The sequence below is a fragment of the Panthera onca genome, chromosome B1 (assembly GCF_046562875.1).
Source record: "Panthera onca isolate mPanOnc1 chromosome B1, mPanOnc1 haplotype 2, whole genome shotgun sequence".
Taxonomy (NCBI): Eukaryota; Metazoa; Chordata; class Mammalia; order Carnivora; family Felidae; genus Panthera; species Panthera onca.
The window spans coordinates 42,625,489-42,646,301 of NC_138342.1; the positions used below are offsets into that span (position 1 = coordinate 42,625,489).

Sequence of the window (20,813 nt, forward strand, 5' to 3'; positions counted from 1 at the left end):
AAAAAAAAATGTTTAGTATAAATTATTTTAGCTTGACGCTGGTTGTTTGGTTTTGCCTGCTCTGATGTTTTCCCGCCATGTAAACATATAAGCCCGGAGACAGTGTAAAGGGAGGTGAAAGAACTCCTAATTGTTGTGTAAACCGTGAGCAAGGGTTAAACGTGAGGCTGAAATGCCCCACATTTGTAATCCGTTTGAACCAAACTGCTGGTGATCCACAATTTCTGCACTTCATTTTTCTTGATGTTGGACCAGAACGAACGCTTGGAGTTCTAAGAGATCTTAGGACAAGTCCTTCCAGACACGGGTGTTGCTGCTCTTTGTTCTATCACAACATCCTGGTGATGTATTTATTTCTCTCTCTTCAGGAATGTTTAGGGAACAGACACAGTGCGGTGTCTTTGAGGACTGGAAACCCCTTTCTGTCTCAGTTGTTCTTTTTGCTGCAAAGGAGTTAAAGGGCTAGGCCGCTGTGCTGAGGAAATATACAAGCCACATGCTGACACCCCCAGCACCCAGGGATGTCTTCGAATGAGAAAACAAAGGCAATGTTATTTCTAAATATGACTGTGCAAGGACTTAGGGAAGGGATGGATGCAGGATACGAATACCATGAACACATTCAGTGTCCTCTTCAAGAAAGCACCTGTTGCGACAAGGCCATCAGCCACCGGAGCTGAAAGCCCCAAGGAAACTCACAGACCGGAAGCCCTTGAGCTGCCAGACTGCCACCAGGCTTCTTTTGAAACAAAACGTTTGCTTTCCATAAAGATCCCCACACAAGGGCCAGCTCTTCCACAGCACAGCACCGTGACAGTCCCCGGAGGAAATTTTCCTCATGCCAGCTGGGGAATAATATCCCCGATAAGACCATTTGGGGAGGAAGTTCTGGCCACAGGGGACAGAATAAACAGTGGAATTCTCGAAAGCCTCCACGTCATTCATGCTGGAACACAGGTATCAGAGTCAGTCTTGCCAGTGCCCAGCTTGTGCTGGACTGCAGGCTGGTGGGTCTCTGCTGAGGATGCCCTACTGCGGGCAAGTTCAGGTGCAGCCTTTGCTCATGGAAAGCTGCCAGGCATCCTCTGCTCCCAACATTTCCACCCACCCCCCTCCGGCAGCCTGCTACACTGACCTTCTCTTCTTCCTTTGGGGGTAAAAGTCCCAGCAGGGGAGCTCATTTATTGCTTTCCCGGCTTATAAAAGAACAGCAGGAACATTCTCCCCCAAAGACTGTTATTGAGCACATATGCTCCCTAGATGCAAAGAGGATCACTCATGAGCACAGGGCGGGATTTTGTTTATTTAGTGTATTGCTTTCTGGGTTGCACAGTTAAGCCTGGCAAAGGAAGAAATGAGACTTACTTTTAATACTCTAGGTGGCTGTGGAAGCAGGGGCTGGAGGACATGGGGTATTGAAAGGAAAGGGCCCAATAAAGTGCACACAGGAAACAGATTTGCCAGAGCAGCTTATTAAAAATAGAACCTGGGCCCCACTCTCCCCTTAGGAATTAGGGTCCATAAGAGTAATTCTCGACCAGGGGCAGTTTTGTTCCCAAGAGACATTTGACAATATCTAAAAGGTATTTTTGATGGCCACGGCTGGGGAGGTTGCTCTTGGCATCTAGTGGGTAGGAGCCAGGAGGCTAGTAAACATCTTACAGAGCACAGGACAGCCCCCATCACCCCATCGTTTCCTTCATGACTTTGTGGATTCTTTGAGAGTGTTCGCAAGGCCTTTTCCAAGTGCACTATGCTTCTGGGTAAGGTCCGACCTTCAACCTTAAGTGTCAGAAGTTGATAAAAGGGGAGAGCAGGCCTTGTCTTTTGGCCACTTGGTGTGCAACCGAAGGCTAAGAGAACCGGTCTTTAGAAAAAGAGGTGAAAAAGTTCAGGAGAAGCATCTCAACTGTCTTCTAGAGCTCAAGACAGCGGTATATCAAGAGTGAAATGATTTGGGCTCTTTTGGTCTCTACTCATCAGCCATATGCTTTGGCCAGGCTGCTCTCTCTGGGGGCCTCGGTGTCCTTGCCCATGACGATGCTTGCCCTAACTCGCTGCAATGCTGTAAGGATTGCTAAGCAAATGACCAAGAAATGGCCTTTAAAAACATTATAGTGGAAAGAAAAGATTGTGCTTCAGTGTGGAAGGTAAGAAACCAGTAGTGTTAACCTGCTGTAAATGAAAATGGTTTTCTATTAAGTCATGGATGGAAAAGGTGTTTGTCAATCTTGGAATATAATGAATCCTCATGGTTGAGTCAGAAGAGAAATAGAATTTTCTTTCTGCATAACTCAAAGGTTTCGACTTTAAGGAACACAAAGGATATCATCCAAGTTACATGATACTCACCAATATTGCTGTTTCCATTAGAAACTAAGCCTATTTCATTAGGTTATTTACACTCCATAAACAACAGACCAGGCTTTGTTGTTTGGTTGGTGAGAGCATGATTCTTTTGGTCCTTTTTGCAAATTCTGTTGCAATCGGGGTCTTTCTCCCGAAATGCTATTTCCGTGACACAAACCCTGCATCCTGATGTAGCTACAAGTGAAATATTGCCCCCTCCATCCAGAACAGAAATCTTTAATTCTGATTACCGGCAAGGGCACGCAAGAAATCAATCTAATAAAATAAATTGGCCTGTTGCCTTGTGAGCGAAATGTTAATTTCTTCCGGCTCTATTCACAGATAACTTTCAGACACCATATTTATGTCCTCAGAGGTAAATGTTACTATCAGTTATAACAAGAACCATGGTGCTCTCTTTATAGAAATTGGGGGGAGGGGGCAAGAGCCAAGAAAGGAGGAGTCGACTCAATGATCAGTCCCAGATCCTGAATCGGCTCCCCAAACCCAGTGCCATGAGGATGCCAGGTACTCCCTAAAAAATCTCCCCTCTTTATGCTCTTTCCCTCCTGCTTTCATTTCCTTGATTATTCCTCCTTCATCTATTGGCTTCGTTCATGAAGCACACAGGGCTGGGACTATTTTACCTTCTACACTTGGCATGGCATCTGATAACTGCTGACAAAGGCACCATTACCCCATTTTACACATGGAGAAGCTCCAATGCCAAAGTATTAGACTTTATCAAGGTCACTACTTCTGAGAGATTTTCAGGGACTGCACCAGTGTAAGCTCTGTGGGTCAATCCCTTGCCCCTGAGCTGAAGTCTTTGCACCTATTTTTAAACAAGCATTTTACAACACCCTGTAACGATCTTATCATGGTTTTCTTGGTTATTCCACATAACAAGGTAGCACGATTTTCCTTATTTAACCATAAAGAAATGGGTAGGGAGAACCACATTAACAGGATGCCCTTCATCTGCGAATGTACCTCCTATATTCAAGTTCAAGTCCAGCCTACCTCCTATATTCAAGTTCAAGTCCAACACTCGTGGGAATCTCTTGGGAAATGCCTAACAGGGATTTTCTCCCATAACTGAAGCCTTCTATCACCCTGTGAGGAGATTGTCACTGCTTGCCTCCTTCAGAGGATGATCCCAACACAAAGGGCACAGCCACCAAAGCTGTCCCCTGAGGGACTCTTCCTGTGGAGGGCAAGCACAAAAACGGTCACAGTCAAGTATCTAGAAATGTTACTAAGTGGAATGGTGCCTGGACCACAGCCAGCTCCTGACCTCAGGTTTCCCCCATTCTCCTAAATCTTCGTCCAAGAACACAGCGGATTCTACAAATGCGCCTTATAAAAACTTGTTCAGCAGGACCGATTTACCAACTCGGGGGGTAGATCTCAGAGCCACTCCATTCCCAATGCAGCACCTCTGCTCCCACATTGCTTATTTACAAAGAGTTCCACAGATCCTGCTGGGACACAGCTTCCTTGGATGAAGGCTCTAAATGCCCCTCGAGACCCTTTGATTACACGGAGGAAGCACAAAGTGTTCATGAAAAAAAAAAAAAAAAATCACTTCTTTGTTTTTCTAGAAGTAGCTGGTTCTCTTCCTCTGCTTGTTTCTACACCTAGTGATGCAGTGACTTGGTTAAAAAACACCAAGAAGATGCGGTAGGCTGCATTTATGACGTGAGAACACAACTAATAGCATCAATGCAGACTTTCCACTCTAACCAAGGGATCATTCTTTTCACTGTTGGTAGCAAAATCGAACGGTCTCCCACGTGGCTTTAGATTTCCTAGGAAAATCTCCATTTTGTTTATTGCTTTGTTTATATCCCAAGCCAGCTGTCATCCTGGCACATTATGAGGTGAAGAGACTCACTTCCAGGTTTATTTTCTTTACATTTGAAGGCGGTGGTGGGCAAAGTATACAGCCTTTCCTGTCGAAAGTGATTTGCCTTAGGGGCACCTGGGTGGCTCTGCCAGCTAAGTGTCCAACGTCAGCTCAGGTCACGATCTCATCACTCATGGGTTCGGGCCCCGCATCGGGCTCTCTGCTGACAGTGCGGAGCCTGCTGCGGTTCCTGTCTCCCTCTCTCTCTGCCCCTCCCCAGCTCCTGCTGTCTCAAAAGTAAATAAAAACATTAAAAAAATTTTAAACAAAAAGTGATTTGCCTCAAAACAGGCAGACAAGGTGTATAATTTTTTAAAGGCAGCCAACTTGCATGAATACCCGGTGCTTTTTAGTGGAGTCAAAGAGCCAGCAAACTGTGGAGGAATTACGAGCATGCTTATAAAAGCTTTGAAACGGTAACCACCACCCTTGAAGTCACAGGCGTACATTGGCCAGAAGTCCGCCCTTTCTTAATCAACTGAATCTTTTGTCCGAGGGCGGAGTTCTAGCCCTCCCCATGTCCAGCCTTGTACCTGGATAGAAAAGGGAGGCACACTGCAGTGCTTGTATCAACAGGTAGCCAGTGGCCTCATGCGTACAAACACACGTACACAGTGAGTAGTTACAAAGGAGTGGTCACTTTTCAGCTTCCTTTAGTATTCACGCACCCTCTCCCTCTCTCCGTTTTCTCTAACCCAACTTTGTACCCAACACTCACTCTGCCGTCAGACTCAAGAGACTCTCAGATCTGCCTGAGCCCCACACCCGTGGGCAGTCCTGGGCACCCTCCCTTGTACTATTCCCCTCCACCTGACAAAAGCCTAGGACCACACAGCCAAGGAAGAGAAGGTCTTTGAAAAATGGGGGGGATGGGGGGGGTGGGTGATGGGAGCTTTCAGTGAACAACATTCTCCTTTCTCATTAAACACACAACCTGGTGCCTCCAGTTCCTTCTTTGGGGATGATGGTGTGGGGGAGTCAGTGACCTGGGACAGAGTCTCCTGAGGCTGGGTGGGGCTTGTCTACTGTTCTTAAGTGCTTCCCTAATTACTCTCAGTTGGAACGTGAGCTATCAGAGGACGCGAAGTATGTGAAGAAATTTCATGGCAATTCGTTTCAATCAGCTCTTGGCTAAATACAAAGGTCTCCTAAAAATCCACCACCACCACCACCAGCAAAATGCCACCGAAAACCCACTTCCAAGCCTGGCACTCGGAACACATCGCGAGAGAACATGCTTAACACAAGCCTGAAGGGTGGGTGTCTGGCTCGCCCCTGGGTGGGAAGCCACCGTGCCTGTGTCTCATCCGTACTTTCTACTACACTGCCCACAAAACCCCTGGGTTGAGTGGGACCTAGTCTCGAGACCTAAGGGCCAAGATCGGCAGCGAGAGAAAAACACTGCTGCCGGCCCTAGAATGCCAGCCGGATGCAGTTGTGTTGCGTTTGAGGCGCCTAACTCCAGGGGAATGCGTGGAGGAGGTGGGAGTGAGAGATCAGAACCCTGATGTTTCTTTTCTGAATGGATTAGGGTTCAGCTCTGGAAAACCACTACATTACAACTCAGGTCCAATCGATCTGAAGAAGGCTTTACATTTTAGAAAAGGCAGTCAATCTGCTCCTTCTGCCACATGGCTTAAGCCTCGTATCCCGGCACGTGTGTGGTTAAAAACTCTTCCCCGCACAGCCCGCATCTCATGTGATGCATCTGGGACTCAAAAGCTGTGATTGAAAGAGCCTTCAAAGTTGCAGGTGTGCGGCTCGCTGGGGACGCTACACACAGATTTAAAATGCAGCGGCCATTAGTGTCCAGTCTCGTAATTTTCATGGCCAGGAAAGGCTGGACGTGAACGCATTGAAACAAGGGCCCTTTTGGGGGTAGAGAGGAAGAAAAAAGAAAAAGGTAACTGAAGACCCTCAACGGGGACAAGATGTTCTGCAACTTCTGGAAGTAATCAGAGGGAGCGAGCCAAACAGCCCATTACCATCCGTGCACAGACAGTTCCACCTGGCCAAGTCCGGGACATCCGAGCAGTTGAAGGGGGTCCAGAAAGAGGACTAAATCAACTCAGTCCCACTGAAAGTGGGGTCCGTTCCAAGGGCTTAATCTGTCTTAAAGGTTTTTAAAGACACACTTTAAATAAGGTAGATTTCCTGACTAAAATTGGATCAGCCATGTAGCCATCCTGCAACATCAAAGGAGTCCTTGGTGCTTTACAGAAATCAAGGGCTCCCTCCGGTACCAAGGGGACCACAAGGGCCCTCTGCCAAGTGGAGCTGTCAGATGCCCGAGACCAGGGTCTGGACTAGAGAAATGTCCATTGCTCCCTTCCCAGAAGGTCTCCAGCAAGATTTCCTACCCTTCGGGTCCTCTAATCATGCAGAAACCTCAAGAAGTAGGGAAGGGATTTGATCCTCCGTACAGAGTGGCATCATATGTAGATTCACCCACCGAGTGGTCTGTACTGACAAAATACTCCAGTGTTTCCTAGTGCCTCCTCTTCCCATGGCTCTGAAGATTTTAGAACTTTGGAATTTCTCTTCTCGTAGCCTATGATTCATACATTCTTTCGCCTGCAGAAAATGGTTCCGTTCCAACTGGTTTAACTTCTGCTCTGAGCTCTTTAGAGAAAATGTATACATATGTCTCCAGATACTGGGACGGCGGGGACCTCAACGGATGCTATCAAAAACATTGCTTACTGCGGGTTTTAAGATTCAAAGTCTGCTTTCAGAAAACAGCACCCGCGTCTTGTAAGCTGCAGGGGGAGGCCACCAGAGCAAGGCTGGTCCCTCTTTGCAACCAGCTGCCATCAGAGTTTAATTTTTGCCATCCTGGCATGGGGCATCCATGACAAAGGTGGACATGGCCATGCGGTTAAGACTGGAAATTTAGTTTTCAGCGCTCATTTTTGCTCAAGTTACTAATCAATAACAAATCTAATGCCGCTTGAATAAAATAAAATTGGCACAGTAACTACATGGTCCTTGCTAACAGCTCCAAATGACAATGGGGCTTCACTTGAACGTACTTCAATACCAGCTTCAAAGTCAAGTGCCACACCAGCTCGTGAAGTTTGTTAAGAATAAGGGTTATTGCTTGTAAAGCTTGTTAAGAACGAGGGTTATTGCATTATAAACAGAGCTTTCTGTTGGAGTAGTCATTGGCACAGAGTGGTTACAGATTTACATGTCCTTGCTTATTGAGGTCAAACATTTGTCTTTAGTAAAACAAGGGCGTTGGATTATAGTCTAAAAATAAGTGGCAGGAATGTGTGCTGTGACTTCAGGAGTCTCTAGTGGGAGGGTGGAGGGATCGACCAAGTCAGGATACAGATAGCAATTGAATAAACTTCAGAAAAATGTTCTCTAAAATCATGTTGATTTGGCAAGGCCATCTTACGAAGATAGGCTGGGTGGAAGAAAATTATTTCCCTGAGGAAAAGAGTGAATAATTAGTGCCAAACTATTCACATAGTGGAAACTTGTACACTTTGGCAAGAGGAGCGACTTGGTGGTTTCTAAAAAGCAGATCAGCATATTCCATTGCTATTTTTTTCCCCTGAAATTTATAGTTCATAATTCTTTAATTCCAGTCTCTAGATCAAATTAAGAAAAAAAAAAAAGGGGGGATACCTATTCAGCCATGTCAGAAACTTAGGGTCACCAAACAGTTCTGAATACCTGAGACAAGAAAAGATGCCCAGACAACGGACCATATCAATTAAGCTCAGAGGAAAAACCAAACAAAACAAGTTGAAACAAAAGAACTTAACACTCTGCAATAGCTTTAAAATCTGTAAGCTCACCCTGAGTCATAAAGCATAGGCCAAGAATCTTGAAAGAACACAGATCTGCTAGGTTTTTAAAAGAGGCAAACGCTGAAATAAAAACGTGAAGACATGAAATGCTAAACTCCTTTAAAAATGTAAGAATAAGTGAAATTCCGAGAGTTATAAACTCACGTGGGGAAGTTCAGACAAAAAATAGGTACGGGCCTATTTGGCAAACACAAACATACATAAATCAGCTGCTCCAGATGACATACACCCTCAGGGAATAAGGGAATTTGACTAACATGCTTACCGAACAATGGTGCAGCAGAGGTGAATAATTATTTCTGAAAAATTACCTTGCACACAGGGGGATGTCAGAAGATTGGAAAAAGACCAACAACATATGATAGTGATATAGAAAGAAAACAGAAAGGGCAGGGAGAGATTCATGTAGGATATATGCCATTGTTGGTTGTGGAATAAAGATCAGGGCAGCAAAATTCAGAAGGGTCAGAATACCAGAGATGGATAAACAAAGAGTGATCTGCATTTAAAGCCCCATAGACATGTTTAGGAGAGGATCTTGAGGACTTAAGTACGGTTCTCTTTATAGTTGAGAACATAAAGGTATGGGGAAGAGGGTACTGAGCTGAATGCGCGTGGGTCTTGGGAAAGATTTTATTTTCCATCGGTCCAAAGATTCCAAATGGAGGCTGAAAATGGATGGGAATCCCAAACAAACAAGGTATTAAGCCCAGTTACGGAGAGGTGTTCCAAGAACAGGATCTTAATCTGCCTTGACTCAATACCCTGACCCACCAATACCTTGACTCAAAACCCTGACGGAGGACCCAGGACAGGGTGTCATGAAATTTATGGAGGATGCTCAGGTGGGGAGCACCACAGAAGACCCAAGACCAGAGGAAGCAAGAAAACCAGGTTACACACATCTGCAAACAGAATTTACCGGAAACTGAGATGAACAGGCTGGAGAAACTTAGAAAGCGTTTTAGAACTATACTGGGAGTGTGTGACCCAGAGCGATGTGTAACCAGGTGAAAGTCCTCCCCGATCCTCCTTCAGAAATAATCCAGCCAGGGTGAAAACGGAAGTGGCAGGAACTCCCCTTCACCCAGCCTGGCCAGGCACCAGCTCCTTTTCCAGGGGTCTCACTACTCAAGGGAGTCCTGTGCTGTCTGAATCCTCATTTCTGCTCCACAGAGGAGACAGCAGAGGCTCAGGGGGGTTAAGGCCACGTAAGGAGACATGGAACAAGGCCGTGTGAGATCTGGGGTCGTCAGAGAGGACCCCAAGTCCAAACTCCTGCTCTCTGATATCAGGCACCCTCACAGCCCCCTCCTTCAAGTTTCTGCTCAAATGGCACCTTCTCAGAAGCCTTCTTGTAGAAGTAAGCCAGGGCCAGGGGATGCTGTTTTACTTCATACCACTTATTTTCATCTGATATGCTAGATGTTTGCTTGTTTATTGCCCTCTCATCGGAATATACACTCACTGCAGGATCCTCAGAGCCTTAGAACGTGCTACAGGTTTCATTGGTACTTGATAAATACCGATTAAATTATACACTCCTCAGGAATAAGTGCTTTCTTTTTACTAATTCATCTACCAGTGAGTTGCCTAGTTGGGGGGGGGGGGGGGGAATCACTTATAAAACACTCAGAGGGGAAGAATTGTAAGGAGTGGGAAAGGTCTTCCTGGATTTTTTCCAGAACATGGATTTATTTCTACTGGACGACACAATCTGTGTCTGTAACATACTGACTTTATGAATAGAAATACCCTTCATTTGTTAAGTAGTAGACAAAGAATCTGAAGGAGAACCAAACCACTGAACTCCTTTGGGGTCCGTGTCTCAACCCAACCCCACGAACCCCACCGTGAAAGTAAGAGGAAAGATGGATCTACGTACAAAGAAGCCAACAGAGAAGTGGAGAAGTCGTCATGTTTTCTTTGATGACACTAAAGCAGCTGATGAGGGATTTGAAAGAAAAACCAAACTGACCACACTTCTCACAGAATAACCTAAATCATCTGGCCGTTTTGTAATGAAAGAAACAATGCCTAGGTTAGAGCGCGCACTGTTTCTTCGTCTCACTTACCCTCCCTTGTTCCATGTTTGAGCCCTAGACACCATTCCTGTCTAGCTGCCATTTAGAGTTTTAAATTCTCTGAAACAGGTCATAAGTATTTGGAGGCTTTTTATGGAGAGTCAGCATCTCAAGTGTTTAATCGTTCTTTTGCGACGTTAAAGGAATTCTAATTCTCTGATGGGGCTGGGCCACCCTCTTGAATAGAGCCAGAGGTGGCCAAAAGAGGGATAGTCAGCAAAGAGCTTCTAGCTCCGCCGCCACCTAATACCACTTGGGTCTCTTTTCTAAAGAGGACGTTGGCTTGTAGAGTCGCAAAGGAGGAAGCAAAAATAGCGAACATCGGTCAACAATGCCCATGTGCCAGGCTTAGTACGGAGACTACATACGCAGGAGCTCGGGTGGCCCTCACTAACACCACAAGGCTGAGCTCAGAGAGGTTACAGCAGCTGAGGACATTCATCTAGTAAGTGACCGAACCAGCGGCTGGCTGGCTGTGGAGCCCATGTTCATGATCATAACACTACATGACCTGCATACCCCTCAGATCCTCACAGGGTTTGTGTCCGGTGGGGGGAGGGGGGAAGGGACTTCTACTTTTTTAAGTGTATTTGATAGAGAGAGAGACAGAGCACGTGAGTGGGGGAGGGACAGAGAGAGAGAACCCCAAGCAGGCTCCACCCTGTCAGTACAGAAACTGACGCGGAGCCCCAACCCACAAACCGTGGGATCATGACCTGAGCTGAAGTCAAGAGCCAGATGCTCAACCGACTGAGCCACCCAGGCACCCCCGGGGCTTCTACTTTTGATGGTCGCCCAGATGTTTTTCTACAAAAACTGCAGCATTTTGGAGGAAAGGGTTATCACAGATGCATTCGCCACAGAATCCCTCCAACAGCCCCTTCATTCATCGATTAGCTCAGGAGGCCAACGATGTTTTTTGGCTAAGCTCTCTTCTATTTCAGTGGGAAAAAAATACATACATTCTAGAAAGCTCCATCTTCAGCATAATTTTAACTAGCCAGAGAAACTACATGAATGTTTTGCCCAGAAAAATTGCATCTATAGAGCAACTTACTTGTTTTGGTGCAGAATCCATTTCAGTCCCCCAACCTGGCCCTAGTGAATCATAAAGACCCACAGCAACTCAACACCCACCCCCAGCAACACCATCGTCACAGCAACAAAGGGACATGTGGTAGGGGAAAAAAAAAAAAGCCCTGGTCCTAGAATCAGGATGCCTGTGTCCCAGGCTGGCTGGATCCTCTAGGGGCACATCCTAACCTCAATGGATCTTAGTTCTCTCATCAGTAAGATGGGGATTTACCGCATTTACTGTGAAGTTCAAATGAGGTCATTAGGTCATTACCTACCATTACCACACCTAGTGTTTACAGTGCACTTGGCGATATTCCAGGGGTCCATAAATGCTCCATCTGTAGATTTCATTCTTACCCCATCAGGTAGGTGCTATCAATAAAAGCTCAGATTTAAGGATGAGAAACTTGCAGCCCAGCTGAGGGGAATTAATTCATCCCTCCGAGGTTACATAGCTGGGAAGGGAGGCAGCAGTATTTGAACTCAGATCCAAGGGACTTCAGAGGTTACCTTTTTAATTACTGCAAGCTGAAGCTTGTAACTGGTTCATGATTGGGTTCAGCCCTGCCTCTCTGCTGCCATTCGCTGTAAATGAAATCCTTGGAATGCCCTATTCAAATATAAAGCCTTATTGCTATCAAGTGGCCCCAGTTTGCATTTGTACAAAATTGGTCAAGGAAGTCCCAGGAGAGCGTTCTGAGCATGCCCATCTGGTCATCTCCCCTCAGAGGACACTCAATCCCTAATAGGCGATGTGTGTGGTCAGGTGCACATCGATGCCATTGCTTTGCCCAAAGCAGTTAGTTTAAAATGTTAATTAGATCTAGCTTTATTGTTTCCTGAGGCTACATGAAAATAAGCGAGTTACCATTTTCCCCCCAAAAGTGTCATGACATGTTCAAGGTCTACATGGTTTATTACTGACAGGGCCAAGGCATTCAGATAAATTACTGTGCCTCAGTTTCTTCCATAAAAATGGGAAGATTGGGCCAGACCATCTCTGTTGCCTCCTTTGGCCCTGAAAAAAGGGTGGTTCTGGACCACAGACTCTACCAGCCGAGTGACATGCTGGATTAGGCCTTCCTCTTCACAGTGGGGAAGGGGGAAGATGGACAGGAAACGGGAAGGAAGTAGGAGCTGTGGTGTCAAGGTAACAAGCAAGGGCACTAAGTGGCTGAGGGAGACACCAGGAAGAAGAGTGGGAGACAGTAGAGAGAAGGGGGTGCGGTAAAGGACCCGCCCAAAGGAGGAGTGGCTCTCATCCACCAACAAATGGCTCAGTCCTCTCCCAGGCTTCACCCTGAGACACCGGACATGCTTTCTCAGCTCAGCCAAGTCACCCACCAGCCTCTCCAGTGAGGGAGAGAAGAGAAAAGGGACTGCGTGGTTTTAGCAATTCCATTTTCTTGATTTCAGCCCATCTGTGCTCACTGTAGATGGGGTTTTACTATCAAATTTCATTAAATCAAAGACTCCATCTCTACTGTAGGTGCACCATTATTTGACAGATTACCAAGAAAAACACTGCCCGTTATCTTTGTACGGTACCATCGAGAAGACGCAGCCTGCTCTCAGAATATTAACTATTTTAGAATTGATAAAGTACGCTCTTATGACTACTATTAATAAAACCTATAATTTAAGGGTTTGCCATGTACCAGGAACTGCATACATGCTTTATACAATCTCATTCAATACTTACTACAACCTGTGAGGTAGGGTTTATTATCCCCATTTATAGATGAGGAAAGCTCAGAGAGGCTAAAGTAATTCCGCGAGGTTGCCCAGCTGGAAGAGACGGAATAGGAACCTGAGTCAGCCTGACTCCAAAGCACTTGCCTTTAGTCCCCAAGTTCTCTCACCTCCGACCTTCCAGTGGTGGCCCGTTTGGCTATGGTTCTCAGGAAGATGAAGGGACTCAGTCATTGTCTTGGGGCCCCACCTTCTCCTTCTCTCACTCTAGGTAGAGAGGCTAATGAAGAAGAGGATGGAAAAGTGGCCACAGGTACCTCCTTGGCCCATGGAGCATTTGCAAAACTCTTAACTCTGGACACAGAAGAGTTAGACACAAGAAAAGCGGGCACCAGAATTCCCAGAGTTGGTTCTATATGGAAACAGAGAAATGGGGGCACACAGACTGGACGTCTTTGCTCATACAGGGAGGGGGGTTACTGTAAGACTGATGATTACACCCCAAGGCATGCAGAAGCCTTCCCAGGACTTGACTGGAGACCTAGCCAGTATGAATTCATGCGTGTGTCTTAAAAAGAAGACTCCTCAAACTCTTAAATCCTTCAGGTTTCACAACCCTGGCCACCCCCCACCCCAGCCCCAAGCCCCGCTCTTGAGGTTTATGAAAGCAGGTATGGTTGAGAGTGGAGGAAGCTGGGAGAGTCGAGTCCACATGGGCCACACAAAGAAGTGATGGCCCCAAAACGGGAAAGATGACGAAGAAAAGAGGTCTGGTTCTTTGGCCCACAAGTTTTCATTGGCCTGCAAGAACGGGCCATTTCCTGCCCTATTCCTTCCAAGGCCAATCCCACAGACTGGCAGTGGGCAATTTACTCTGTTTACTTTGAAGGGGTGGTGTTCTAATGCCAACAAGGCCCGAGAGCCTGTAACTCTGCCGTGGTCTCCCAAGTGCAGATACCCATAAAGAATGTGGGAGGATTTAAGAGAATTCTTATGTAGTAAATCCTTTACCAGTGTTTGTGTTAGGGTTTCTAACGGGTAGAATACAGTAATCCAGGGGTAAGCAGACAATTATACATCAGATGGGCATATGGACACATTTCTTCATTGATAAAAGTCTGTGATCAAGAAGTTGTAAGATTGTCACCCTGGGGAGAAGATACTCCATGCTCTTTAAATTCACCTCAAAGCTCTGGGTGACAAGATTATCAAAAAACCACTCATTTTGGTGAAAGATTGCCTCGGATCTTGCCTTTACATTTCCTTTCAACCTGATAGTAAATTAATTACCTTTTCTCTTTTTCCAGCTACTACCTAGTACTAGGAGTTTGCCAAAGCTATCTTCTTCAAATTTTATTTCAAGAACTCCTTTTTACGTTGATGGAGGTGGAAGGGGCGGGGGATTAAGAGACAGGGCAACCAATTGCAATGTGTAGACCTTATTTAGCTCATGATTCAAACAGCCTGTAAGACGAAAAGACAGACAAATGGGGGAAATTTGAGCTTCCTGGATATTTGATATTAATGAACAAACTGATGGTTTCTCGTGTGATATTAGTGTTACGGTTAAGAAGCTTTACCCTTTGGAGAGAAACACTAAAAGGTCTACAAATATGGTGTTTGTGATTTGCTTCAAAACAACTCAAGGATACAGGTGAAACAAGATACCCTTGACTTATTATTTAAGATGGGGAATAGGGTACATGGGGATTCATTATACTTTTCTGTGTTTGCTTTGAGGTTTTCATTGGAAGTTAAAATGAAGAAAGTAAAAATCAACCAAGCATGAAGCAATCAAGGAGTCCTGAGGTGAAAGAAACCCTCACTTTGCTGGTCATGGACCTGACATGTGACCCAAAGAAAGGCAAGCACAATTTGCCAAGCATTAGAGTGAGATCTTGAAACTCCCAGGGTTTGCATTTTAGACCAGAGAGCGCATGGTTTGGGACTGGAGTTGCTTTACTGCTGGCAAAAGAGAATTTGCTGATTCTCAATGAGAACAAAATAAGACCATTAGGTAGGATCCCTGTGAAATTTGGACATCAAAGAACAGTTACAAAGCAACATTTTGAGGAGTTAAGTGTAAAGGAACCAGGAACATGCAGCTTCAATTTCCTTCCAAATACACACACTTGTAGATTTAAGGAAAAGTGTTCTATTAAACATGTGCTAAACTGTAATGCTTCAAAAGACATGGAGAGTCATTGAACCCGAATGGGCCCTGGCTTTGCTCCCTCACATTGGATGTTGTTCCTCTCCCTTGGAATAGGACTTCTCGATCTCACTCCATTTCCTCTGTAAACCCCACCTCCTTCCTTCCAGGTCTAATCCAAACTTGACTTCAGATTCTCAAAACATAGGACAAGAAAAATCCAGAGATCAGCAATATTTTTTTTTTCCTTTTCCGTTCTGAAGAAAAACCAGCAAATACTTGGAGACTCAACTTGGAAAGTGTTTACTGGCAAATCCATAAAGCTCACTCCGTTGGTTTAAACTTGGAAAGTGTTGGGAGTAGTTAACACAGCTAAGTGCAGAGGAAATGGGGGCTGAGGTAATCCCCGTATGCTCCCCTCCCTCCTCACTCTTGCAAGAAAGACTCTGACTGCGACCATATAGATGGACCTCATGCAGAGCTCCACGTGGTACACAGCTTTAGAAGAGGATGCTCTCCCCAGCTCTGCGGCTCAGGGCCCAATACCCAGCCCATGTCTAGCTGAAGTCAGCAGGGAGAAGAGAAGTTACTAAGGCCAGGGCCTCTGCATAGCCTTGACCTAGAGAAAGGGAACTCGAGGAGCTGGACCAAGGGCCAAATGAGTGCCGTCCAAGATTAAGGCGAAAGGTCTTCACTTAAGTGCCCAGAATGCCCAGCTGGGAGGGATTTAAGATGCTCTTTGGCCTGCAAGCCCCAAAGTGGATGTTTTTGCTGCAGGAAGGCGGTACAGTTTGTCAGGAGTGTGTTTTACAGGTTGGCTTGAGAAAGTTCTGCTAGGGAGGTGGTGGGTGGTTAGAGTCCTTGGACTTAAGACATTTGGTGGGTGTTCTCCGTCTCTGAATGCTAGGCCCTACCCCACTGCCCAGGAAGGATGCACACAAGGCTCCTTAAAACTCCTGCTGCTCCTGGCAGCTTCCCCAGGAGACCTCATCTGTCCATAGCCCTACATGGTTCAAGTTACGGGATCAGAGTCGCTCACCTTAATTTCCCAAGCACAGAACCCCAGGGGGAATAAACTTTTCCTGCTTAGAACTGCTATCTCCATCATGGGTCAGAGTGGAGTTTCACCCTCCAGATGCTGGCACAAACACCGTTCACAGATATGCCACATACACACCCCAAATCCTCTTACATGCGCTAAAAAGAGTGCCAACATTTCCTGACTTCCTGAGAAGTCACACCGCTATGGCAGCAACACTAGCCTGCAGTGACCATGCCTACCTGCCTTACTGGTAACCGCATCCCTAAAACAGAGGGCAGTTTCCTGCTTTGAAAAGTAGGACTCAAGACGCACCCAGACTTAACACCAAGGGCACGAACACCACACCCGCCACCCCCAGGACGTGCCAGTAGGAAGTATTTCTGAGGGTGACAGGAGCTACAAGTTGTAAAGGTGGGGGGGGGGGGGGAGATGAACACAGCTTTTCAGTTTTCTGTAAACGGCTTTTGAGAGTTGGGCATGTATCATAAACTACATCTCACCACCCACCGGAGCCTAAGGTTTCTTCCTGGGATTCTTGCCAAACGAAATATGTAGAGAAATGTTACAGCAGCCACGGGAGACCAATGACCAGAGTGGTGTCCATTTCTGTTACGCCAGCACGGCTCCGCTTTGTGCAACACCTGGGGTGAGGCTGTCTTGCATCGATACTCCCTTCCACGGAAGCCAAACCAGGGTCATCCTTCGTCAGGCCTTGCCGTATTTAGGAATTGGCCAGGATAAGAACCAAATTCACGTCACTCAGCTTCACGGAAGCCTGAAGCGTGCAGAAATGAACACCTCTCAAGCTCTCCCTCTGAGGACTCACCAGGTAGAGGAGACAGACAGGAAAGCTGCCGGAGATAGGGAGCAGAGCCGGAGAGTGGAGGGCTGGTTCTCCACAGGGGAAGGTGGGGAGCTAAGAGCGCTTGCGTGTATTGTAGTGGCCACAAGGATCACCTGAGGAGCGTGTTCAGCATGAAGAGGGTCACCTGGGGAGCGTAAGAATGGAAACAGATGCCCCCTGCCAAATGTTTTTGTTTTTGCAGGTTTTAGAGCCCATGCATTTTAAAAAAAACAGCCCTTGGCTCTCACGTGAGCGGTGCTCAGAACTGACGCTGCTCTTAAGACTTCACCTACGTCTCCCCACGTGTGGGGCTGCACTTAGGCCCGGAAAGGTGAGAAGGCCGTATCGATGCTCATGCCTGAGGGTTAGAGTCTATTTCCTACATTCACTTCGGGGTCTAGGCAATTCAGAGAGTTGGCGGAAGTGTGAAGGTGAGGGCTCTTGGGGAAGGGGAACTCGAAGAGCTGGACCAAGGGCGCAATGAGTGCCGCCCAAGACTAAGGGCGACAATCTTCACTTGAGCGCCCGGAATGCCCAGCTGGAAGGGATTTAAGATGCTCTTTGGCCTGCAAGCCCCAAAGTGGATGTTTTTGCTGCAGGAAGGCGGTGCAGTTTGTCAGGAGTGTGTTTTGCAGTGCCCGTGTATGCCCTTCAATGTCATGCTGTGCCCTCTGCAGGGCCTGAGAACCGTCCTACACGCCCTGCCCCTGACCTGTGGACTGGGATTCCACATCACATGCCCTGGTTTGGGGCTTCTTCTGTGGAATTCGCTGTCCTCTGGGTCAAGGCAATAGGTGACCATGGACATGTTTAAAGATGGAGCTGCTCAGGGTCATAAACTGTTGACTTCAAGGCCAAACTGGGCAGGCAGAAGTGACCTGCTGGGCTCGACCAAGTGTTTTTGTTTTATTTTGTTTTAAATTGAATTAGAATACTTGTAGACATTCTACGTATATAATATGTACTGTATATAATATAGTAAAAACATATACTATGATATATGCTATATTATATACATATGTATAATAATATATATTTTATTATAGTGTCTAAAAACATTCAAATTATACACACACACACACACTGCAGTTGATCAGAGGTCTCAACCCTTCCTTCTGTCTTATACATGAATGAGTCACATGTTTACATAACTCCTGCCTGGTTCCTGTAGGCATTTGAGTTTGCGACCCTCAGGGCCACATGCTGTAATCGACACTGTTTACTGGATTAGATCCAAGTTTCCAGCTGGGTTCTGAGGGAGCAGGACTCAGACTGAGAGAGCCCTGGCCAATCCGGGAGGGCCTCTGCAGCTGGAAGTGCGGGAACACAGGTCAAGCTCACCCAAGGCCAGGACACCAAAGCCCAGACAAGGGTAGCAGGAGGAAGCCTGGCTTCCCAGTGCTTTCCAGTGAATCCACCCAGCACGGCCTGCCTTCAAGATCCCAGCGGCCTGTGGTAGTGAGAGAAGCGTCTTTTCACCTCAAGAACATGCAGCCACCACCCCATGCCCCCCACCTTCCACGAACAGTGAAGGGGCCCAGGAGTCCTATTTATTGGTGACAACCACAGCCACCTTGCAACCTTTCTGCAGTGCCATTTACTCTGCCTGAAATGCTTTCTCTTTCCATCCACGTTGCTGCTTAATCCTTCCCTAACTACTTCAAAAATCCAGCTCAAACCCCCAACTCCCCGAGTTGTATTCCCTGACCAATTTCACGGAAATGGGCGACCTCCACCTCCTCTCAACTTACTCCCTACCTTACTTTTTAATGACACAGCCCCTGTTGCCTTGGATCATTGTTAATATTTCTTATGTGTATAAATTTCATCATCTCAACTGAATTGTCAGCTCCTTGAGGGTGGGTACCCTGCCTCATTTCTTACCACCTGTATTGCTCAAAGCACTGCCACAGCACCTGAAATGTGTCACTAATTTCCTGATTAGTTCATTATCACACTAGTGCCAGCTAACAGCTACATAGAATTCTCTCATAAATCATCATCCCCAGCGACTGGAAACTTCCAGAAAGTTCCGGCAAATTAGTCTGGGAACACTGTCTTGGCAATTTCCTGGCATTAGGCTTCCTCGATTGCTTCACGTTGCGGAACTTGTGTCCAGTTATTCAACGGAAAAGTTACCTTGATGCACGTACTGGTAGGAAAGAAAACTGATAAGCCAGTAGGAAGAGCCTTCCTTTTAATTAGGCTGCAAAACTGAAAGTAACTTGGTGGAAAGCCTCCTCAGGAGCACCTGCAGTGGGGTTGAGTGGTGGTCCCTCACTGATGTGCACCTGGAACCTGTGAACATTCACCTTATTTAGAAAAAGATCAGTTAAAGATCTCGAGATGAGATCATCCTGGATTATGCAGGTGGGCCCTAAACCCAATAAGAAGCATCCTTGTAAGAGGAGGGAAAGACAAGGGAACTGGAAAGGACACACATGGAAGGTCACTTGAAGACAAAGGCAGAGATTGGAGTTACGAGGCCACAAGCCAAGAAAGGGGTCACCAGGACCCGGAAGGGGCAAAGGAGGATTCTCCCTTACAGCCTTCATAGGGAGTGTGGTCCTGTCGACACCTTGATTTCAAGCCTCTGGCCCCCAGAACTGTGAGAGAATAGACCTCTGTTGTCTTAACTTACAAATCTGCGGTCACTGTCCCCACAGCCCCAGGAAATGAACACAGTAACCAACAAGGATAGCAGGTAGGGGCGGCGAGGGTGGGGAGGAGCGCTTGGGCACTGGATTTCAGAGACACCATCCAGGGAGGAGACTTGCCACAATCCCAAGTAGCCCCGCTGTTGCATATTTTTCTAGAAAACGTCCACATGCCATTATTACCCCAGAGATGCTCACCATGCAGGCTTAAGCCTGATATTTCCCCACTGAACCTTCGCATCTAAGGAGGACAGGGCTTACATTCCAAAAGGATGGGCCCAGCTAACCCTGAAATGCAGGGTCCTCAGGATGCATCATCTGCCTCCACGGACCTAGGTCATTTGTTCTCTCCTCTATTAAGAATTTGTTGAGTATCTGCTATGCTATACAAATTGGTTAGTCTGGCTAATTATAAAACAGACCCTGATTATTACCGTACACATTTGGGGGGCAAGGTTACTTCTACCTAAATATGACTAGCTGAGCTTTCTAGTCTGGGCTCTATGAATTCTTTTTTTGGTTTGTTTTAATTTTTTTTAATGTTTATTTATTTTTGACAGAAAGAGAGAGAGAGAGAGAGAGAGAGAACAAGCAAGCTGGGGCAGAGCAGGGAGAGAGGTAGACAGAATCTGAAGCAGCCTCCAGGCTCCAAGCTGTCAGCCCAGAGCCTGATGCTGGGCTCAAACCCATGAACCATGAGATCATGACCTGAGCCGAAGTCGGATGTTTAACTGACTGATCCACCCAGGTGGATCTTTTTTTTTTTTTTTAATGTTTTATTTATTTTTGAGAGAGAGAGAGAGCGCAAGCAGGGGGTGGGGCAGAGAGAGAGGGAGACAAAGGACTTAAAGCAGGCTCTGCACTGACAGCAGAGAGCCCAACGTGGGGCTTGAACTCACGAACCGCAAGATCATGACCTGAGCCCAACTCAGACGCTCAACCGACTAAGCCACCCAGGTGCCCCCAGAAGAATACATTTTTGTAAATGCTCCAAACACTGAGGCACACACCACAGCACTTTTTATATGTTTGCTAGAGGCTGTTCACATTCACCTGCAATACTCTTGGTTTTTTTTTAAATTTTTTTTGATGTTTATTTATTTTGGAGAGAGAGAGAGAGACAGAGCATGAGCACGGGAGGGTCAGAGAGAGAGAGAGGGAGACACAGAATCCGAAGCAGGCTCCG

At 46.5% G+C, this 20,813-nt stretch overlaps 1 protein-coding gene across 3 annotated transcripts in view; it reads right to left on the reverse strand.

Annotated features, from left to right (window-relative positions):
* LNX1 (ligand of numb-protein X 1) overlaps positions 1 to 20,813 on the reverse strand; it is a 123,085-nt gene that overhangs the window by 72,595 nt on the left and 29,677 nt on the right. The gene's annotated exons all lie outside the window — the stretch shown is intronic.